Source organism: Epinephelus lanceolatus, chromosome 12 (genome assembly GCF_041903045.1).
Source record: "Epinephelus lanceolatus isolate andai-2023 chromosome 12, ASM4190304v1, whole genome shotgun sequence".
NCBI lineage: Eukaryota > Metazoa > Chordata > Actinopteri > Perciformes > Serranidae > Epinephelus > Epinephelus lanceolatus.
This window is the reverse complement of record NC_135745.1, coordinates 18,978,683-19,002,966: the sequence shown is the minus strand read 5'-3', so window position 1 is coordinate 19,002,966 and position 24,284 is coordinate 18,978,683. Positions and strand designations below refer to the sequence as shown.

At 40.4% G+C, this 24,284-nt stretch overlaps 1 protein-coding gene across 21 annotated transcripts in view; it reads left to right on the top strand.

The window, feature by feature from the left end:
- Nucleotides 1-24,284, top strand: part of ptprfb (protein tyrosine phosphatase receptor type Fb) — a 193,427-nt gene that overhangs the window by 23,890 nt on the left and 145,253 nt on the right. For 19 of the 21 annotated variants that reach the window (XM_033650737.2, XM_033650736.2, XM_033650732.2 and 16 more), the window contains exon 1: nt 22,400-22,539. The exons of the other annotated variants lie outside the window; for them this stretch is intronic. The gene's annotated coding sequence lies outside the window, so the exon portion shown is untranslated. Of the gene's footprint in view, nt 1-22,399; nt 22,540-24,284 lie in introns of those variants that run through there. 21 annotated transcript variants of the gene reach the window in all.

Below are 24,284 nucleotides of genomic sequence, written 5' to 3'. Positions count from 1 at the left end.
AGATTTTTTATGGTGTGTTCGCCTCGATATGGGATGCCTCATGAACCGCCCTAAGATTTGTCTCATCAATCTACTATGAGAGAGTGGGCTTCTTCACAGGCTGTCTGCCATTCTTTCATGCTGGCCCTGTTGGGAATGGTGATTGGATCCCAGTCAACCAGCAATAGATGGATTGGCCCTCGACCAGGATGATTGAGTGGTGCTGCTGTCTATGCACGTGTATATAGCTTTGTGTGTAGTGGTGTGTGGTTGTGCGTGCTTGCCCTGTATGCCTGCTGCTCTTTTCGAACAACAGCACATCTGTGTCACTCCATCTCCTCTCTCTCATTTGAATTTTGAGTTCTCTTAATCATCTTCAGCACTGCTGTGCTCCGTCCCTGGCTTGTGGGCTGCAGAGTGGGACGGTATTCCTTTGAACGAGTATTCTTGACTTAGCCATCAAGTTATTATCAAGACACAGCTGAATGTAATCCAAGTGGAAATGAGCATTCAAGATGACACTTTAAGAGCGTCTGTAGTGTAAAATGAGGAAGTGTACAAGATGGAAAATAGCAGGCAAACTTTGTTTCACATTCATGGAACAAAGAGCGATTTCACTGCAAATGTTTGTCTGTAGAAATAATCAGAATTCATCTAAACTAAATCAATGCTAGATTGCTCAAAAATGTAATCCCCATAGTTCCACAGCTTGTACACGCAAATAATATTTTCATATCGGAAACATCCACACAGGCTGATCTCGAAGCATGTCACTCATACTTGTGTGCACCATGTTGTATTAGTCTATTCCTTTTTCTAATGACTTGGTAATTGCTTTGTCCCTGGTTATTGAGATGACTGCCATGCACTATTACACCAGTTTAATGGTGTGTAACTATTCCTCTTAACAAAGCCATCAATCACAGGTGTTACTATGGTTACAGCATTAGCCATTATGCAGATTTTGTAATCAGATGTATGTCACACCTAGTGAGGTAGCACAAGCAGCGCATTCAACTCCAAGTACCTGAGGAAGTCAAGCTTTATGAGTTTTATGAAGAAAAAAAGAGCGGCTATACAAATTCTGTGAATGCCCTCCTTTGTATGGATGCTATTTATAGTTTAATTGAAATGAGGCCTTAAAATTGTCGGCCAATTTTTTTTCTTTTTTTTTTTTCCCCTCCATGCTTGAGCTGCGCTTTATGAAAATTTTCACGGCCTGCGGAGCAATCAGCAGAAATTCAATCATGTGTTTTTGTGTAGAAGAGCCAAGTTATTACAATCAGAGCTGCTTAAACCCTCATCGCCTTCTTTTTGTTCCACTCAAGTTGTTTGATAGTTTTATTCTTCAGTTTTGCCATCCTAACCTGAGTTGGCTATTTTGGCCTCAAAGCTGCTGCATATAAAACGGAACATGCTGAGGACATAGTTTATCTGTCCTTAGGGCTGGCTAATGGGTGTTGCAGATGAGTTGGATATTTATGCCTGTCCATGGTTTAAGTACTGTGAAGTATTGACCCTGGGGTGATAACAGAGATGACAAAGGATTGTTTTACTGCTTCTGCTACAAAAGAGGTTGTTCAAGATGTTGTCATTCAGAGATGTAGCCTCGAGCTTGAGGAGGTATGAGTGCCAGTCCAACATGCTACTACTCTGTTTCTCCACCTTGGTAGCAGAAAGCCTTTGTGAAATGTTATTATAATGCAACCATCTCAGCTTTAGAATATGGTTGTGATGGTTTTATGTTTGGAGGGCCTTCAGGTCTAAAACAGTGTGCTGGCATTATTCACAATGGTTGAACTGAATGGTAAAAGCTTAAAGGTAACACATTTTCCCAGTGTTAAGCCTGTGTCCCTGTGCTAACTGATCAATTATCTCTTGTTACATGCCAAATATATGTCAACAAATCAGTATCAGAGTATTTTTGCATTGAAATCATTGTCTTTTCTCTTGGTGGTTTCACATGCTTGATGACTCATCCTGTCATACTTCACCGTTTGTGGGTTGTAGCTAGCTAACAGAGCAGTGTGGAGAAAGATAGGAAGAAATATGTGTTTGGATATCAGAGGGCACAACCTGGGTTTTCAGTTCCCAAACAGTATGGCAGAGGTCTAATTCATTCATCTCTCCCTCGTCCTCTTCCTGATCTATCAGAGAGGGGTGTGTGGAGCCAACAGTCCGCCCAGCAGCAGACTCGCTGTAGCTCCATTATCACTCTAAACAAGAAGCACACCCACTTTTTAGCTGTCCAATCAAATGTGAAGGATTTGATATAAATCCCTGTTTTGACCGTACACTGCATAAATTCTGTTTCACTGGGAAATGCATAACAAAACAGAAGCTAAAGACACTCTAACTTATGTTCAGCTGGGAGTAAAATTGTACTGCTTGGTCTAATTTACATTAATGATAAATACAATACACTTATCATAACAGCCACATTTTTGGTCAATGTTATGACCAATGAGCCTCCATTTAATGTATACCCATAGGGACATGCACGTGTATTCCACTTATTTATTACCATGCCATACTGTGGGTAATGTGGCTCCTATAGAAGGAGTTCTTCGGGTATGACATTGTGACAGTCATGGCTATGCCCCACTTACCTCCCAGCCCCCACCCCTTGACCTCTTCATTAGATAAATAGGGCAGTCTATTCTCTGGCCTTCACTTGTGATGGACAGCATCTGGCTGTTTCCGATACCCACCGTGAGAAATGTGGATACAAAAGCCTCTCTCTCCTTCCCTTTCTCACAGTTTCCTTCCCTTTTCCTTCTCCCTTGTTTACGTCTCTTAAAAACTGAGCATTGTATAATATCATGTGTCTTTGAATGCTCCGCAGATATAACAGAGGGTGGGACATAGCAGATGCTGATTCTCCCCACTCGCCGTGTTGTTTTTCACAAGGAAGTTAAATTGATTGGTCGCACTTTGCACAAGGACTGTGGTAATAAGTCCTCCTATGGCAACAATGCAGTACTGGATGCCATTTTTCTCAGACATATCTTCATGCATTCCTTAGTGGATTTAGGCACATTAAGGGAATTATTTGGCATGTTAAGTCAACGCATCAATGCCAGCTCCTCAGCTGATGTTCTCACATCATCCTGTAAACTTATTTGCTGTATTCCTTCTCTTCAATGCTGTTTCAAGTATTACTGATAGTGCAACTGCTAAATGAGAGGATGATTAATTCGTAGGCTGGGAAGAACTTAAAAGGATCTAGCTGTATGTTGTATCATCCACCATGTTGGGAAGCTGGAAGTTGTTTATGCCTTTTCCTAATGGCTTTACTTAAAGGGAAACTTGAGTATTTTTCAACCTGGCTTCTGTTTTCCCGTTTTGTGTCTAAGTGACTAATGGAGACAACAATTTTTGAAAGTGGTCCAGTATAAAGTGAGAGCACAGCAACTATGAAACCTGCTGTAATGTAACTACTCGGGGCAAGAGTGCATCGTCATGCACATCCATTAAGAGTGCTCGTTTTTGCCACAGGCAGGATCATATTGTTATTTAAAGTGTCCACCAACATTATGTTAAGGACCCTTGAGAGAAATTCAACCTTTTTATCTTTTGCTTGATCCAGTCTGTGTGTGACCAAGTCTCTGCTCGGCTCTGATCTCGTATTGATGACTTTTTGCAGAAAAAATAACAGTGCAAATGATAGTGAGAGGTGGAGAGAGGAGTGCTTGATGTTATCTGAAAGATTTTCAGTGTCATGGCTGACTGTTTAGCTGATTTTTACAATGTGGAAAAGTCAGCGAGATTTCAGAACACTCCTTGAGTGTGACTTGGGTTTACACAATAACAAACTGAATTGGGTCAAGCAAAAGGGAAAGAAAATGTTTTATTTTTTGTCAGACACTTACAGTAACAATCATAGCTGTCAGTGTCCTCAGTGGCTACATTGCAGCCTGTTTCATGGCTGCTATCTGCAGCACTCTCTCTCTCTGTACTGGACCACTTTCAGAAATGGTTGCCTCCGTTAGTTTCTTAGAAACAAAAACATGGGAAAATAGGGTCCAGGTTGAAAAATACCAAAGTTTCCCTGAGAGGTAGAGTGAGAATAAAGAGAGGGTTATAAACTGGGAGTAGCTGGCAGCATATTTCCTTATTCCCATTGGTGATGGGTTGCATAAGAATCCATAGTAGGGCTGCAACCAATAAGTAATTTCATTGTTAATTCATCTATAAATAATTATTGTAGTAAATGTCTTGTTAATTAATTGATGTTTCATTATATAGAATGTCAAGAAATGCTGGATTATGCCAGTGAGTGCGTTTATTGCAATTGGACACGAGTAAATTGTCAAAATAAGCAAATGCTCACATCTATAAAGCTGAAACTAATAAAAGTGTGGCAGTTTTCCTTTACAAATAATTTGTCATTGATCATCAAAGTCATTCTTTGTTGATATTGTGTTGGTCTATTAATCAGTTAATCAACCAGCTGTTTCAGCACTAACCCAATATGGTATTTACTCTTGGAGAAACTGTGAGGTTCTATCAGTAGAAAAGGGTTTTCCACAGCTTTCAGACTGTCAGACCAAAGCTTTGTTTTGAGTATATTCTGAACTTTAACAGACAAGAAGAAGAAATAAACACAGCCGGGCCTAATTCATTTAGAAAGTTTGAATCTGCAGTAGGAAAAAAAATACAAAATTGATTCTGTTGAGTTGCTGAAATGTCATGGAAACCGACAACCTAGGCCTGTCTGTTATGATGTGCCTGAAAGCTAAGCAAAAAACATTTAATCAGCACTTCTGTCTCCTTACTGTTTGTGCACTAGTACAGGCAGACAGGCAATCCATCAGCAAGCAAATATAGTATGTGTCACTGAGAAAAGTACTCCAGCAGCAGAGTCAGTGCCACACACATCCATATTTTTAATGTCCATATGTGATGTCTGGACTGCCTGGCTTGAAATTCAAAACCCTGGGTCTCCTCCCAAACATAACATGTCATTTAGTGAAAGCTTTGTACGCTACAAAGCATTTCACTGTTACTGCATGCATTTTTAAATTTTTTTTTTTTAAGAAATGTTTTATGGGAATAAAACCTAAGCATACCTATTATTATATATGAGACCATAATTGCTAATTGCTTCTAGGATTCTGTTTGTCTCTGGAAAGTGTCACATTTTTCACAGTAGGATGAAAATTTACAGGGGTGGCATCTAAAAAAAACACTGAATTGATTTTTTTTTTTTTCATATTCATCCAGCTTCACGAAGATAGCACATTACCAAATGAGGCTTATGCGCATTGTTAGATTAGAAGTGCTCTCTGAAAGAATGTTTGTGCCCTCCTTCTTTGCAGCTCATTTGGTGTAGGGCAGGCTGACAGTTTTGAAAGAACAGGCCTAAGGGAATGCAGTGCACACGTCTGATGTCGTCGTATCTCCTTGGTCCAGCACTTGTTCTTTTGGAGCTCTGCTGAACCAATCCTGCTCCTTGTACTTACCAGGCCCTCAGGCCCCACTTTGATCTCCCTTAACAACCAGGACAGCAGTTCAAGCATCTTGTTATATTTGACTGTTTAATCCATCAAATGTGTTTGTCTCAGCAATAGACTAATGAACATCTCTATCTAGGCCCTGCCGCTGCTGAATAACTCCTGTGATAAAAAAGTTTATGTAGGATAGACTTGCGTGAAATTTTAAAAGGGTAATTGCTTGTTTCTGCAAATTGCTAGTGTCCTTGTATTGTTAAGTTTGACGCCTATTTTTCACACCTCCGCTAAAATACCGTGACTTTGCATGAAGGGTGGCAAATTCCACCTATCACATTTAGCACGGAAGTTTAATACTGTGTTCTCTGCTCTTGGTTGTTTGGCAGTGTTTTACACAATTTTAGTAGAGCACAGGATTTAGACTCCTGAATCAGCCTTTTAGGTTGTGTCCTTCTGCTAGCATGTCCAATACAATCTACTGTATCAGCCCCCCTGTGGCTAAAATGCCAAGCCACTAAGCAAAATGTCTCAACTAATTAGGAGCTTTAGAGCAAAGCTGTAGAAATGCATCATATGACTAACTTCTTCTTTCTTCTTTTCCTTCCTTTTTTCAGACCTGCTGGTTTTGGTCTTTTTTGCTTTACATTGGTGGCTTTATCTCATAAAACCCATGGCAATTAAAACTCAGACTGACTGACAGCTGATCGAAGTTAAACCTTCAATTCTTGAATTCTTGCACCCTAATTTTAACTACAATCCTAAAGCTTTCCGTAAGATTTTTATGTTATATGAGAAACTTCTTAAATTGGATGATCCATGTTGATCCATACTGTACTCGGATTAACCATAATTTGAAACGAGTGTGGATGTTTGAATGATTGGCAGCAATTTAGAACAAGGCTTTCATCTGATATGCTGCTGGGTCTTACAAGGGAATATGTTGGAATATCAGCAGGAGAAGACAAATCTTGAATTAATGTATTTGAACTCAGGGGGGCCAATATGCCAGGTCTGCCTAGAAATTGCAATTTGCTCAGATTTCTGCAATTATATAATTTTGTGTACTTAAAATTGTCAGCTCTTTTGATTGCACAAATGTATGTTTTCCAGACATCTGACCCTGGCTCATCCCCCTTAAAAACCTGTTACTAATCCCACAGACTTAATCATCTTAATTTTAATGTTAAGTTTTAAATTAACATCACGTCGATGGCTTGCTGAGGTTACTTAATTAGCTGTTGAATGTAATGATGTCAACAGTGTCTTCCTCTTGTGGTGATTTGGTTATGCGTCTAAATTTTTCAGGATGTTTTGCAACACTCTTAAACATTGTTGTGAAAAATCTCATGCACATTTGATTATTGAAACAGTTTGATGCATTTGTAGCACATCATTGTTCTTTCCCACGCGTCTGTTGTAAAATCCCACTGGGAGCCATATATTGTTGCAACTAACACAATTTCTACGCTCTTCCAGGTCTGTTTCAACTCCTGACAGACATTTTACTGGTTCACGTTCTCGCCGCTGCAGTTCCCAGATGCTCAGTACATCTGATTTGTATTTCATAGTCGTTTACGCAGCACACTCACTGTCACTTGATGTTCTTCTCTTCAAAATTTGCAAAGAACCTTCAATTAACTCCAAACTATTTATATCTTTTGGGTGGTGCTCCTTTTGTCTTGTTAATGTCTTTCATAGCGGGAAAACAAAGCAACCTGGATTCTGTCGAAACCTCAAAGGGCTGGACAAAGTAGATAAGGCTATATCCTCTTCATGAGGATGTATGGACTATCACAAGGATTGTCAGTTCTTATTTGTTTATTTCACGGCAAGCACTCTGGTGACGCAAACTGACTGGCTCTCCTTGAGAGTATCTTGTGCATGTCAGTCTGTATTATTGATGCAGAGAACCATGTAGAAGGGATAGGCCTCAAGGAAGTCTGTGTCTGTAAGTAGGAATACCTCTTTTGCTCCTATTTTTCTAACCTTTCTGCACCCATCAAAGATTTACCAGACTTGTACACAGCAACGTCCCATATGAATCAAGTGTTACAAACATTTACATCTAGAAATGAGGATCTTAACGCCAGTTCTGACACCTAAAATCAGGCTCCAAGTTTTAATCTGATACTAGTACTCGTCTTTCTTCATCAGTTTCACTATCACTTGTTTTGGAACTGCTTGCCAGTCACTCACTACTTAATTTTAAGTGAAGATGATCACACACCTGAAATCTCTATAGGTTTGCGCATATTGTAAGGCTGCGACTGGGGATGTTGCAGTATACTGGTATTGATGATAACCATGATATTTTAAAATGAAATATTGATATGTTAGTAATACACATATGAAAATATTGTGTAAATGATCCAGTGCCTCTTAAATCATTTCCGTCTCTCTCTGTTCTCCATTTGTCTCCCTCCCCCACTGCCATCTGGTTGCCTTCTCATTATCTATTAAGTGTAGTTACTCTTGTACCATTTTATTATGGTCACAGATTCCCTACCCACCAAGTCAAAAATGAATTTGACTAATAACTAATAACAACAATAACATTTTTTTCTAACTTACTATAGATATCGTGGTCACGATAATCATGCAGTGACGATCTGATTTCATGCCAGCCCTAGCTGCAACTATTTTCACAGTTTAGTAATCAATTAGTCTTTTTTTTATCCAAAACCTAAAGATATTGAATTTGCAATTGCACATAAGACTGATGGATCGTGGTGTTTGCATTTGAGCAGCGTGAACAGCAAATTTTCTGTATTTCTTCTTAATAAAAATGAATTAAGTTATAACTGGCTTATCAGGATTATTGTGACTGCTGCTGGATACCTATAGTTAGGTAGGTGTTGATACCAATCCAGAAGCATTAGGACCTAAAATTGTAGTTTGCCACTGTTGACCAGTGATCACTTAAAATAAAACTATAGAGATTAAAGGCCTTTCTCCTTGTCGCAGACCTTTCCAGCTGGCATTCAAACTAGGTTTGGCTAATGCTGCCCTCGTATATACAGCATATATTATCTCTGTTAGCAGCTTTCACTGCGTGTCAAGTGCCTATTAAATTTAGGGCTGACACTAAGCTTGCTGAGACTGGTTTGCATGCATATAATGCTGCTACTTATAATTCTAATGTGGAGGCTTGTATCTTAGGCTTCACACTGTCCCAAAATTATGTTAATATTTCAAGTGAAAATAGGAAACAAGATCAGAGCCAGGTGAGCCCACATACTTTGATACACTGGATTTCCCGCACCTTAAGCGAAGACATCTCTATCCTCCGTAGGCTCCTCGCATGACTGTGATCATTCTCCACCTTTGCAGTTTGCATAGAGGTTTGATAAACCTGACACCAGGAGATGGATTTCCCAGCCAACCTAGTTCTGAAGTAATGGGAATCTGGAGCGTAACAAATGGTGGTGCCAGTACAGAGCTGGCTCCGCTGGGTGTGCAGGTGGTCCCCCATTCCCCTTGTCAAACCCCCCACTGCTCCCCCAAAGTGGCCATGGAGACTTGGGCAAGATTATTTTGGAGTTCAGGTTACAGACCAGCTCTTTCACTACCCATTAGTCACACTCCAATTTCTGCGATGGGAATTTTTTTTACTGTCCCCTCACATTTTGTAAATGTATACACAGCCTTTCCCCCTCAGACTTGAAAGGTCACAGCATGTTTCTGTAGTTTCTTGTCTGCTCTGATTATTTTCATCTTCGCTGCAGTGCTGTGCCTGTGGAAAGCTGATGTCATTTAGGCTTTATATTCACAAATTATACTGTGGTCTCCCTTTGACATAAATGATGAAGAAAAGGTTTGCAGTCGAGTTAGCGGGAAATGTTCGTTCAGATTTCAAGTGAAGGAGTTCAAAGGATTTCCCCATAGACTGGATCTCTGTTTTCTTACAAATCCTGGCCCTCACTGAGCCAATAATGTGTATTGATTGGATTTTACTGGCCTGTTTGCACTTGCAAATGGAAGCCTGTGTGTTATTTTATCCCTAAAAACCTACAGGATTTTGTGCCTGTCAGCATATTAAGAAAGGAGACCGTGGATTTTGTAAAGTCTCTAAGCTGTGTAAGAATAATAAAAAATGTGCACATAGGAAAATCCACAAATCTAGGCTATAAGCACCCTTAACTCAACCTTGTGAACAATGGATAATACTATGTGCTATCAAATGCCAGACTCGAAGGGTAAAAGAAATAAGTTTACTCTTTAAATAAGTGTATTAAGCTAACGTGACACCCCAGACACTTTTAATTGTTAAGATTTGATGTGCCTCACCAACTTGCTACTTAAAATTTTAGTCATATTTAGCCCCAGAGACTATTCTCATTCCCCCACTTGTATTATTTAGTTACTGTTTAGCTGCTTGATTTAAATTGCCAATTTAGTTTAGGGCATTTGACATGTAGACTAATTTGCATAGTCACTTAAGGGACACCGCGTTACTTTAATTCAGCAGTGAACATATTTTGCTGCCACGGTGGCTTGTCCGCCCACAAGTATTGGCCATCTGGTGACACAATTTCTAAACCTCTCCCCAGGAAAATTAGGCATAGGGTTTCCAGAAGAGTTATCTTCCCCAGGAATACATTGTTATCACCATATTAATGTACCAGGGGTAGACACAATAACATAAACACCTGTACAGTGTAATGGAATCTAATACAATAGCTCTGCAATAAATACTGTCTGTGTGAAGGTTATAATGGTCCATTTTAGTTTGGGTTTTCAAGGCTCTATATATCTGAGGTGTTTTTTACACTACTGAAGGTTATTCATGTTGTTTTATCCTTCTGGTATATTTATGGGGGAAGGACAAAGCAGTAGCATTGTAGCATTTATTGCAAGAATGTTGTATTTTATTGCATTATACCAGTAGTTCTCAACCCCAGGTCTGGGGACCCCCAGGGGTCCTTGAGGGAGTTTCAGGGAGTGCCCAGAAAAATGGGGATTTTTTTTTTCTTCTAACTATTTATTCACCATAGAAGTGAGCCCAGTCTAAGCATTATAAGAGTGACTATTCTGATCATATCATAGGTTTTACTTTGCCCATGGTTATCTCCTCAACTGTAGTGGACAGCTATAGAATTCTGGTCTGCATACTACCTAACAACCATAATCTTTTTAGGTGGAGATCCCTGAAGTGAAATCTTATCAAAAGGGGGTCCATGACCTCATGTGTAACACTTAGAGTGTTCTTAATACAAAAAAGGGTGATAACCACTGTATTGTTCTGTTATATACTTGGGAAGGACCTTTAATTTTTTTTTTTTTACTGTTCTGCCCCTCCTGAGTATAGCATTGTTTTAACCGCTAAGCCCTTAAGCATAAACCTAACCTAGATGTCCATATAATTTAATTATTTAATAGCATAAATCAGGCTGTTTGGGGCTGTCCTGTAGTTGTAACCTTGTTAGCCAATTGACTTTTTGTTCCTAAGTCTTCAAAAGTGGGTCGTAAATTGGGTTTGATTTGGATCTTCAACTATGAATGTTATAAGAAGTAGTCTGACTCACCAGATGTAGACTGTGGCTATACAGCAAAAGCGTGTTATTGTTTTAAAAATCCCCTTCGCTACAGGAAGCAACAACAACCTCCAAGCTAGCAACCTACACACTTGAAATGGCAGGTTTTAGCAGAGATTTGGATTGTGCAATAAGGCACGTGTGCTTTGTTCTTTAGTTTGAATTGTTGTAAAATTCTACAACGAACACACCTCCAATAAGCCCATACTCCGTCTCACAGGACTCTCATGTCCAGTGTTGATCTGTTTTCCGACACGGGCAGTCGAAGTTGATTTGCCACATCTTTTCATCCTGGCAGTGGCACACGCCAATGACTTTGGCTTCACCAATGTACCAATCAGTTCCATCTCACACAAGCTTCTGTAATATCGTCATGATAATGGTCTGCAAGAGCCACACGCTGCTAACAAATCATATGTGGTTTTAACGGGTTGCTTGAGCTTCTTCGGAGCTTAAGTATAGTCAGGGTTCACCTCTAGAGCACCGATTACTAGATTATGTTTTGGTTATGTAATGTTTTTATTAGTAAAAGTGAATTCACATACGTCTGTTACTGGTTTTTGTGGCATTTTCTATTAGACATTTCAATATCTGTGCTCACTTCTCCTTGTGCAATTGTTCCACCAAAACAAGTTACCCCTTGACACTTTTTTGCGTGGGCATTGTCGCTGCATCCTGGGCTCAGTACCGCCCAATTAATCCTAACCCTAATCACCAATTATGATTAGTTTAAAGAAATACAAACAACCAACATCATTTTTTCCCATTTAGCAGAATGATAATGTGCACTTCCAGACCTTTCTCTAGTGCCAACACAGCGCTGTGGAGATAAGATACTGTGTTATAAGAAACAGCACCTGTGCATTGTGGTTTCACCTGTACTTTCAATGCAAACAGTCAAACAAAGTTGCATAAATGTTAGTTTGATACAATTGAAATCTTCAATCTAGGCTGAAAGCAACATTCTGCAGTGGCCCGGCTTGCATTCCTATCAGATCTCATTGACGGGTTGACATAATTTTGGCTACGGTCCAGTTGTTGCAGGTATTTGTTATAAGAATATCATGTAAAAAGACAGATCTGATCATTGATCCATACACAGAGTTCACACTGAAGTGTCACATGTGGAAGCATCAGTGTGGTCAGACATGTTTTCACCTTTGCCACATTCAAACACAAAGGTCACATTGAAGAGACAAGTGTAACCCCAGCCATTGACACACAGTGACAGAGAGGTGGCATTTGTCCAGTGCAGTGCTTTCCTTAATATTGTCAGAGATATAACCGGAGTGGCAAAACTCATTACAGAGATCAGAAGTGATCTGAACATTTTCCTAGCGGGAAGCCTCTTCATAGGCGAACACCAGGCGAAACGCATTAGGAGATGCTGGAGGAAATTACATCATGGTTCACCTACCATTTCAGTTTGGGGCTGTCCGATGGGATCAGCTGCACAGCTCTGAGCGGAGAGATCGACTTGTGGAACGAGTAGGGGCCATACCTTTTTTTCACAGTCTAACTTTAAACCACGCAGCACCTCTTAAATTCTGATCTGCGATCATGATGGCATGCTGTGTTTACTGGGTAGCAATGCCCACAGTGTGACCTTCAGTATGGCTTTGACCTCAGCCTGAAATATTTGACTACTGCAGGAAGTGGGGATTGTTCCAGGGTGCTTCAGTGTCACCCACATGGTGGCCCTGTTAACGCCATGCTGGTGGGTCAGACAGTAGGGAGCCTAAATGGAATTTAGTAACTCAAGGAATGCTTATCCCTTTGCCACTCCCAGTGCAAACACTCGGTTATACAAAACCAATGACAAGAACAAATCTAATTTAACGTCAGAGTTAGTATTTCAGCTTGTGCTGAAGATCATCAAGAACAACCCATGAAATTTTTCTGGTGAATTTGAATGACATTTTAGTTAAAGCATTAAATGAGCTCTTGAGTCTGGGTGGATTTACTTCAAATTGAATTGCATCTACTTTTTTCTATTATCAACACTCGGGCGAATTTACAAAGAATTGATTCATCTGCTTATAGCACCATGAATTGTGCTTCACTTGCAACCGCTATTGGCCCCATCTCAAGGTCCGATTCACAAAAATATTGCGCTAATTATATTACAGTGCAGTTTTGCAGCTGAGTACAATTTGCTGTTTTTGCATCTGATTGCAATTATCCATGTGGCAAAGTATAAATGGTGCCTCTGCGCCAAGAATGCAGTAGGCAGAACAATGGCAGAGAGAAAGAGAAAGCTGAAATTTTCAGACAGTGGGCAACAACTACAGGTCCTGACCGAAGGGGTGCAGAGACATTCCTCAGAACTTCAGGCAAGGAATTTAAACCTGGCAGAGAGAAACTATGTTGACGGTATAATATCCCAGTCTGCCAGAGCACTTTGGTTGCCACCACCTTGGCAATGCAGCTGGGGGTACATTTCACCCTTTTTGCAGGTGCATTAAGAATTACACGGTCTCTTTTTGTCTTATTTGTACAGGTCTAGCGGCCGCAAAAGCTTCGCAATCCTTTTGTAAATTCACCCGTCAGAGTCAGAAGGTGCCTGTGTAACGGCTATGCTGCTGTCTCTGGAAACAAGAAGTCACTACTTGGTTTTTCACTCACACAATCCGCTGGTGTCTGAGAGTGACCTGACAGTTGGCCTGACTTGACTGTCAAAGTCCCGGAGGTCTTAAGCTGAGACACTGTGCTCCAGGCAAGAGAAGGAAAAAATATAAGGAAGCCATTCAGTGGAAATATTTTTCTGGCTTTTTGTAACAAATTTACCAACAAATGAAATATTAGTGCATGGAAATACCTAAGATGGGTGGTTAGAGTTTTTAGTGGTGTCTGAAGTAGGGTTGAGATGTGTGGGTGTTTTTCCCCAGCCTAGGTTTCCACAGGCATATCTGTCCCTGAGGTGAAGAGTGTGTGTGTGTGTGTGTGTGTGTGTGTGTGTGTGTGTGTGTGTGTGTGTGTGTGTTTTGTTCCCGCCTTAAAGAGCACTGCACTTTCACACTTCTACATTCAGCAAAAACTCCCCCATCAAGAGGTAAAAACGGCACAGAGCTCTGGACTGTTTGAAAAATTGTACTTTCCCCCTGGAGCACTTAAAGTCAGATCTTTGTCATTATTAGCTTGCTCCCTTAGCCTCAGATTCCTCTTTTATAACGATAGAGACCAATACCCTGGACCCTGTTTCGCTGATCTGCCACGCGCCAGAAATCCCAGCGATAAGTAATAGAAGGTGTAACTCTTAAAAGGCTAAATGAAGTTGAATGGGAGGAAAGGGAAATGACTGTCTTTCTTCCCCATTAGCACTTAAATTAATCCACTCATTTCTTCGCTATAAATTTATGAGGCACTGATGCTATAATAAGAAGTTTTATGTTGAATATTTCATATCCTTAATTATTTTAGGCTAGCTTTCTAGTCAGTCGCTTGGAGTCCATTTGTTACTTCCCACTATGAATGGTTAATGAAGAGAAAAGCACTGAGATTTCCTTTAAAAGTGTGGTAGGCTCACATTACTGTTTAGCTTTGGTCAGTTATTTAGTTATTTATTAAGTGTATTCAAGTCAGGATGTGTTCCATTCGTAGTACAATCATCAGCTAACGCTAACTCTTAAGTAAAGAGGATCAAGTCTCACCGTAAGTCTGAGTCTAAGTTTAGACTTTGGATTTAAGCATATAAGATCACAATAAAAGAGCACTCTGAGAATCATAAGTTGATGTTTCAATCAGTCATTTTCTAGTCCTTATAACCTTGGATACGTAGTACGCTTTTCCACAAAACTTCATACCATTAAAGTTTCTTTCTACTTTAATGTGTTCACTGTTTTGGTCAACAGAGGGCCCTTATCTTTGCCTGTCAGTCAAGCCATTGTTGAAGAGAGGGACCCTGCGAATGCAAAATGGCACAAGTGATGGATTACTCTTTTATTTGGCAGGCTTTTCATCTCTTGAAATGGTGTGTGTGTGTGTGTGTGTGTGTGTGAGAGAGAGAGAGAGAGAGAGAGAGAGAGAGAGAGAGAGAGAGAGAGAGAGAGAGAGAGTGCGCACCCATGCATGTTCACTTATGTGTTTGGGACATATGTGGGAATGTTTAAGTGCAGCGTGTTTTTGGGTTAGTTCTACACATGTGGAAGAACATAACTGGAGCTGACTCTGCAAAAATTGTCCTCATTTAGTTAGTTAGTTACTAGCAATATCTTTTGAACATGTAGGTAGCAAATAAACAAAATAATCACACAGTAGTAGACTGACATAAAAAACAGGTCACTAAAGGAAGCATGAAAACTGAAAACAACGATTTGATTTGCATGTCCAAAAAGGAGTAGGAGGAACTTATTTATTCCCACCCCTTCTCCATAAATTAATAATAGTCAATTGTGTAGCTCCCCATCAGTATAAAGTTGTACAATAATTAATTCTTCTAGACCTATTCTCATACATTAAATTAATTACTAATAATATTGGTCTTCCAGCAAGATATGAAATAATTACAAATATACTTAGAAAATAAAAAAACATATTTCTATACCTTATTCAAGAAATTATCTAATCTTTATATCCTTATCCAAACATGACAGATGTGTTTTGTTTTGTCAAACTATGTATATATATATGTGTACACTATGTACATACACCCAAACTATGTACACATACATAAGCTATGTATATACACACAAACTATGCATATAGACACAAACTATGCATATATACATACTTATACATACACAAGACCGATGGTGATAAATAAATGAATAAATAAAGGATAGTCAAACACCTTCGTTTTTGTACCTTGTGAAAATCATCTCTTTATACCTCTTTTTAAACTTGTTTATGATTGGATATTTCCTCGAGCTCCACATTCAAACGGTCCCATAGTCTCACTCCACAAATAGAAATACAAAATATTTTTCTTGTCGTACACACAGACAGAGTCATTTATGAATGTGAGGCATTAAAAAACAATTTGACAGCAGTTCAACTTCTAAAATATCACTGTCTATTGGTTATGTATAAACTTTAAAACTTAAGTCAGTAAATGGGGGAAGCAAAAGATGCACAGTGCCCACACATTAAAGTTATGTTGTTATGATCATCAGTCTCACTGCATCATAATTTTCGTATAGATATATATTTCTGACTTCCAACATGTTGGTATAATCATGCAACTATTTAGATGCATTTTCAAGCTATTAAACTATTTCTTTACATAGCCTCAGCCATTGGTACTTAGACCATTATCAGTTACTTCTGCAAGAAGCTGGCTCATAATTTGTGGTTTATTTCCTTTTAGTAGTGAAGGCAGCCTCCTGCAGCAGAGGGAGTCATTTCATATCCCCCTCCTTTTGATTCCAGCAAAGTGATGCACTCTGGTGCAAAGCTTGGGGGAGATTTTCTAATGAGAGCTATTAACAATGCTGAAGTTGATTTGTGTTTTTGAATGTATCCCTTTTTGTCCGAGTTGTTTTTCCTGCATACCAATGGGAAATTATTAGAATAATAAAATGCTTTATTAGGACGCCACTGGTTTGTTCTGTGGCGGGCGATTCCAGAAAAACATTAGAAGCACTACACAGAATCGTGTGGTTGTTCTTGTGTGGTTGAGCATATTGACAGTGAACATCCATGAAGCTCTGAGTGTATTTGAAAAGCAGTTGACACTTTTCACTGTAGCCAGTCAGGCTACTTATCATCTTGAGTGCTAGCACCTTATCCTCTGTGTGAGGCAGAAATTTATTGTGGGAAAGCATCTGGAAGGCTGTCTTGTCAGAGACAAAGTGTAGCCTCCTCAGGTTGGGAGAGACTGCTCTGTGGGGCTTTTATTAGGAACCTCTCACTGAAAGTTTTTCAGATTTATCAAAGTCTCCTTACTACACAGCAGGCTTACTCCATTCGAGATACTGCAGATGGTAGTGGCCCCTGTTTGGTTGTTTCCTTGCCCTATTCTTTTGTACAATGCATGCTTGTGTGCAAGTTTTGTATGCGTTTTCATAGTTTGTAAGCTTCATTTCCCTTGATTTTCTGAAAGGAAATACCTGTTTCAGAGGAAAAATGCACCCGTAAATACTTAAATAAAAGACAGAATTTCAGCATTGTGCTGTTAATCTCTGTGCACATATTCGTGTTTGGTAATGGTTTTCCTTATTTTCTTAAGATGACTGGCCAAATGTACATGATAGACTTCATTTAAGAAACTGCCATGCAAAAATGAGAGTAATTTGTAGCAGACAATTTTAAACATGAGAGAGAGGTGAGGTTTTGAAAACATTCAGGGAGAAATGCACCATGAAAGGAGCGGAGATATCAGTTTCTCCACCAACAATAACATCACAAAATGGAGGCTTTTGGAGGATGCATTGTAGAAACAGCTTGCATCTTTGCGGATCTGTTGACGGTAGCCTGTGAAATGTAACACTGCTGAACAGCTGGTCACAGCACACCACAGCATTGCTCTTTCTCCACGCTGACTTTTCCCTTGATTGGAGATCTAACTAAGCTGCTTTTGCTGTCCCTCTCTCCACCTACGCAAAAGGAGAGACATCTTACGATATTCTCGTCTCATAACCTTTTAGTAAACTTGAAGGGAACTGCAGTGCTGAGGTGGCTATCTGTTCAAAAAATGCGCCCTGACAGTTATCTCAGTGGAATTATCATTGATCAGAAAGACAAATAGAGGTCTGAAAATTAGACCAGGGGGAGACATATTCAGGTGAGAAAAGAAGTGAATTGAACCACGCAGGCTTTAGAGTAGGGAGTGGATGACATTGAAGGTCACCCGCTAAGACACGTTTGGACAAATGGAGCCAACATCCATATCATTGATTGCCAACTTACCCTTTGAAGTTGCACAGAGTTGCATTGAGTCCCTTGTCTTGCACACTGTTCTTGACCCTGCTATACAGTATGCCTTGCCACCCATTGGAGATCCCCTCGGTTCTAGAGCAGCGACTGTGCAAAAATTAGGCATGCAACATGAAACAATAAAAACAACGCTACGTCAGTTGGGCTTGTTTTCGCCTCTCACAAACATTACCACCTCCCGTAGTGCAGATTTCACCTCAAAGCGACTTTTCTGAGCCACCCGCTTCTTTGCTGTCATTGCCACCCCCGTACCCCTCACTGAGTGCAGTATGCAAGAAGTCAGTCTCTGGAGAGGTTCAGGGAGCGTAGGGGGCCAGAGGGTGGAGAGGGGGCACAGTGCTGTAAAGTGCCTCAATGTCGCTTCATTTCCCCATTTTAATTGGGCTATCTAAATGCACCCCCGGTTTGTCAATACCCGCCAGGGTCCCAGATAAAAATGATTTGTCTCATGCATTCGGTGGCATGCTCCGCTGTTCCCCTTAGAGAGCGTGCCCCGCCAGTTGTCAGCAGCAGAGTGTAATGGAGAAGGCTCGTTGTTTTTGATTTTCAACAAGTAGCAGGAAAGTATGTGCCTTCCTCTCTCAGTTCTTCTCCTTTTGTCTTAGTCTTATTTCTTTTTTCCCATACTCCCATTCTGCTTCAACTAACAAGTCATACAGGCATGCAGCCACATGCACCAACCTCTATGGACACATATGCAGACGCAGAGGCACACGGACACATGCACAAATTCACATGCTCCACACACATCTGATCGGGCACGTACACACACACAAGCACTCAGTGAAGGTCAGCACAGCGAAGCCAATCTTATCTGTGTTTTTATGTGCTCTGTTTCCCACTGTCCTTGTCTTTTTAACACCTCCTGTCGCCATGTGCCATCACCCTCCCTCTCAGCACTGGAGCCAGTGTTATCTGCAGACAGTCCTGAGAAAATTTCAGGGCCAAAAGTGTGCCCTTGGTGTTTGGACTGTTGAGCAGAAGTATGAAGCTCACGCAATGTTTGAATTTTTCATTTATTGTTGTGTGGCTCAGAGATACATTACTTGTATGGTAAAGATAATCACGATGTTCCTAACTGAATGATAAACATAAAGTGGTGGCTTGCATAAAGAAAATGACACCGTTTGATTAGACGTATAGCCTTGAAATGCTTCCTGTGTAGCTCTAGCTATCCCTTTAACTCATTTTGTCATGGATCACAGGCTGAGACATGGATATTTTGCAGGTAGCCTTTACCCATGTTTGTACGTTATAATATGATCATGTATGGTATATAGATACCAGCCGATTGCAATCTGGAGGCAAATTACCTAACAAACAGACAACGACAGTAGCCAAGCCTCGGTAAATTGTGAATTGGGCTGGGAATTCGAAGCTAACAGGTGTTGCCCAGCTGTGCTTTTGGATGTGATGACATAGTGCTAGTCTTAAGAGCCCATCAGCAGCAGCACACTGACTTTCACAGCTCAGTGTTTATGACACAGGTCAGCATTTTTTTGCTGGCAGGCAGCCAGAATTATGTTCATCAGTGACCCCGCTGAATGGGGAGATTAAGCACATTTATTTGGATGCCATTCAAAGGGTGTTTTTTTGAAAAGTTGTTACTTCAGATAACAGATAATATGTGGAGATGTGGTTTTGCAGTGTTTCAAAATACAGTACAATCTTTTCATAATACATATCATTTATTCAGTCAATGTGCTCTCCTCTGACCCAAGACCAAGAAACTTATTTTCTCACCTTGAAGCTGAAGCTTGTTAAAAATGTTTTGGCAGACTTGTTAGATGGAGCAGACGGTTATATTGATAAAGCCCAGGGCCAATGTGATTCATCTCATCCTACAGTACAGCAGCCAGCACAGTTTCCCATCAGATGATGACTGTATAGCTACCACAGAGGAGCTGAGGTGTCTGGCTTGATCCAGGTGTTCTTCACCTGCAGATAACCCTGGAGCGGCACAACAGATTTTGCACATACAATAACTCACTAAGTAAAGCCTGAAATCCTGAAAAAAAAAAAAACATTGATCCAACAAAAGCAATTTCTCACTAGAATCTATTAAGTGTTAGTAGACTGGCTTAAGTCAGGGAGAGGCCAGCTCCTTTAGATTGAAGAGGTTGTCAACCTTTTTTTTTTTTTTTCAGGCTAATGAAATGAGTGGGGGATGGGTGGTTGTCACAATGTTATAAATTCTCAGACTTGGTAGGGGGTGTTTCCAACTCCATTCAAGCTCTTGGGGGGTGGGGCAAAAGATAAGTCTTAAAACTGCCGGAGCTACAAAAACTCACTCGAGGCAGCAGTGCTAATCTTGCATAGAGGGTTACAGCTCAAGTCCATCTGTGTTTTGAGTTTTACATTGTGCTAAAATGCAATTACACCAGGGATGAAATGGCTCGTGTTGTGCAACTGACACACTACACTACATTACTGTTGCTCACAATTAATTTTCTCTCCCACTCTGCTGTTAAGACCACTAGCCAATAATCTTTACATCTACCTTTTACCACTGTGATTTGTTCAGCGATTTGATGTCAGGTGAATGTGACACTTGAGTTGGCACAGACTCTTTCCACCCACAAAAATACTTTTTCTCCTCTCCTCAGGGGTGTGTGGGTGTAATAATTATTCTCCAGAAGGTTCTCTCAAACTCTCAGGAGTTTGCAGGGAATGTGAGGTTTCCAAAATATCCAGATTTGTTTGTTCTCCTTTTTCGCTCACAGTTGTGATTTAACTTTTCAGGCGGCTTTTCTAAATGGTGCATGCTGGTGCTACATCCCATTTGTTATTAGTGAGATTAATACACATACAGCTAGACTATATTAATGCTGTATGTTGGGCCGTACAAATTGAATTACTTTGGAATCAGATGACCCACATCCCATTTGTTCTCAACTAGAAGGAAAGTTAAAGATAAAACAATTCTTTCTCTTGCTGAAAAGTCAGTTGTATGCACAGATCTGCAGCCTCCAGTGAAATAAGACTGTCTCCCATTGTTAACAACAAAGAGAAATGTAGAACACATTGCAATTCGCCATTTCCTTCAGCAGAGTTTAGGCCTAGAAGACATTCACCATCGCTGCTCTTTGTGCAAACCCTCATAAGTGCTTTTTAGAATCTCACTCTAAATATCTTTTGTTATGTTAGTTTCTTTAAGGTGCTGTACTGTATCAACAACAGCACTGCCCTGTCTGTGTTATTTGGAATTACCCTGGCTAACAGTGTGGCAATTCTTCATGTTTATTTCCCCTTTCAGAAAGTATTAACATATTATGATATAGTTATAATGCACAGTTTAAATATTAATGCGACATGATATTATATATGGCTTCATCTGAAAGCATTTGTCTCGGGCTAGGTCACGGCTTGCAGCGTCAGCAATGCCCGTGATATATAGAAAAACCCATCATTACGTCGAGGGCGAAACATTGTTGAAGCATTGCTGGATGAGTCAAGTTACAGTCCACACAGTATTATTGGGATAAATGAGCAAACCTCTCCCCAAGGTCCCGAGGCTCTGTGATCTATTAAGGCGCTGTCGTCTCGGATGGTGAATCTCGGAGAGCGAGGGAATTTTGGGGGAAGAGAATGGTTGTGCTGACATCCTCTCTCAGTGCAATCCCTTGTCCTTGTAGGACGGAAGAGAAAAACAGCACCAGAGGCTGACTTGGCTGTTCCTCTGAGCTCTGTCATAAATCCAACTGAACATTTCTGAACATCTGTTGTGGATGATTAGCTCCACGGCTAGCAGAGTTTGACCGGAGGGAGTGAGAACCAGTGTGTTTGGGACTTGTGTGTCTGTGTGTGTATACTCAACGCCTTGCTGATTTAAGAATGGGCATTTTACATATTTATTTCCTCCCTCCTTTTTTTTTAGCAAGAGAGAGAGAGGGACAAATAATTTTTCAAATAAGTTCATTATCCACAAATCATGTTACTGGACATGATATATTGGCTCAGTCCTGTGGGAGTATTCTTTAGTGTCACACATTGTTAACCCCTTAGTTTCAGCGATGATGACATTGCAAATTGATTTTGAAATATATGCAGGGGTTCCATTCAGAAGTAGAGCAGGAGATGTTGGACATGCCAGATAGCCTGCCTTTAAGGATAAGCCTGTATATTAGGTCACATTCTCCCCCTGGAAGCTGGTCAATAGATAAGACATAATGGAGTCTCTCAGCTGCAGGAATACATAACATCACGTGTACTCATACCTCAGACCTTTTTTCTACATGCAGGTGCACTACAAAATTGTTTCTCATTGGTCAAGGTTAAAAAGGTAAGGCCCTGCAGCCTCCTCCCTCTTCCCACTGAAATTTGACACCAGTGACATCACATTGTGGGCTTGGCTTCTCCCAGGCAGTCCCTGAACACCCGCTCAGTGTGTGAACAAGCTTTGCCTCAGAAGGATCGCTCTTCCCCCAAAACCACATTGCTCTATAGCCACAGCTGGAAACATATTGCCGGAGATCCAAAAGACAGTTCCTCTGGTTTAATGCAAACGGGGTATATGGAATAACTGAGCAGGAACTGGGAGACTACTTCGCTGGCAGAATTTTTCACAAGACATCGTTCAGGGATAATCTTTTGTGGATACTGCTGGATTTTCTTCTCTAGGATTTGGATACACACTCACTCTCTGGAATAAGGAATAAAAAAAGAAATTATTCATAAGTGGACCCAATTGAGATGCATTGGTAAGTGTGAGTTTTGTGCTACAGAGTTGTTATAAGTTGTCAGTGAAGGAAGCAGGAGTTAGAAAAACAGATGAAGCACAGGTGCATTTTTTTCTAACTGGCTGGGCTGTCCGAGACTCTCAACTTTATTTGTCTTCGTGCCCCTGTTCAAGTATGTGTTACGCTTCATCTCGGGATATACCCTTTTAAATCTTGCATCTTCATAATAAAAGTAACAAAATAAGTTGATGTGTTACACTTCAATGGTCAGGTATTTTCTTACTATTCTTTTGTCCCGTCTTCTTTTGTCCTTGCTCACTCTTGCTTGTTAAGCCAAAACAATAGTTTAACCTCGTCTTGGCTTAGCTCTATTGGCTGGCTCTTTGGCAAATTGCCCTGTCTGGTGCAAGCCCTCCCCTACGTATTCAGAGGACTTTGAATAGAAGGGCCATAGAATGTCCCCTAGCTACCGCTGCTAAGGTGAGGCACCCTGCCGTTCTACTGCATTAGGCCTACACTGAGGCCAAACAACCTGTTTTTCCAGTTGTCTTTATCTCCCTGGGCAATCTGGAGGGTAAAGTTTCAGCGACAAGAATTCCAGTTAGAAGGAGACACTGAAAGGCTTTGAAATCCAAGATAATTGTAGAGGAGAACTTTTGGAAGTCACAAACTATGATTTTTCATAAGTGTTTTTGGCCTGGCTTTTAACAAAGTGTAACCTGTAATACATGTGTCTTAAAGTGTAATTTGAAGGTTTAAAGTCGCTTTTCTCTCACTGTGATTGTCAGATATACCTTTTGTTGGGCAAAATTTCTGGGAAACACTCAACTAAAGACACTTGAAAACTTTTGGTACTTTTATGTCATCACAGAATACCCCACTTTAAATGGCCCCCTCAGCTGTAATTATGTCTTAAATCTTTTGTTTCTTTTTTTATTACAACATAAAACTTTTATACACTTGTATGAGAAACTTTTGGACTGAGTTCATCTTGTTCTTGGTCACAATAAATGTGACAGTTGTTGCACAATAAATGTGTTGCTCAATATAAGGAGCCTGATGTCAGTGGGAAAGATATCCTTTTTGCAACTTGCTCTTTTCCATCAAAGCTGTCTTAAGCTTTCAAAGAACACAGTGTAGACAACATGTCTGTCTCGTTTTGTTTGGCCTTTGAAACGGCTAGACTTCCCCTCAGGTCTGTCTCACTGCATCGGGAACTGAACGTGTTTTCTTTCTTAGTTGCTCCAAAGCTAAGCTTGCTTCTTATTTATTTATTGCTTATCTTTTTCATTTTTAGTTAATGATTCAGGACTGCAACCCCTGTTATGCTTGTCTTTGAGTGGTAACTTAGACTTGATTAAAAAATGACCTTGAGGCAAAACTCAAGACAGACAGTTTGTTAAAATGCCTGTTCAGCTGCTCAGTAGCATAAACAAACAAGACACAAAACTGTCATGGACGTGCTCATTTGTTCAAACAAAGCCAACTCCTGTCGACACCGGATGACCTGTAGGTCGTCCTCCTTCACCTCCACCATGCAGGTCACTGACCTTTCATTCCTCTTTTACGACTTAACCTCAGTCACTTTGTCACCGGCAACGTTCCACAGAAACATTAAGTGACCTTAGGAAATAACCACAGCCATTTGTATACCACTGCTCCTTATTAGATTCCCTGACTAAACACACAAATATATCCTTCACTTAAATGACTACCATGGCTGAAGTCGTTCTTTTTCAATAAATGACTCGGAGCAGAACAGTCAA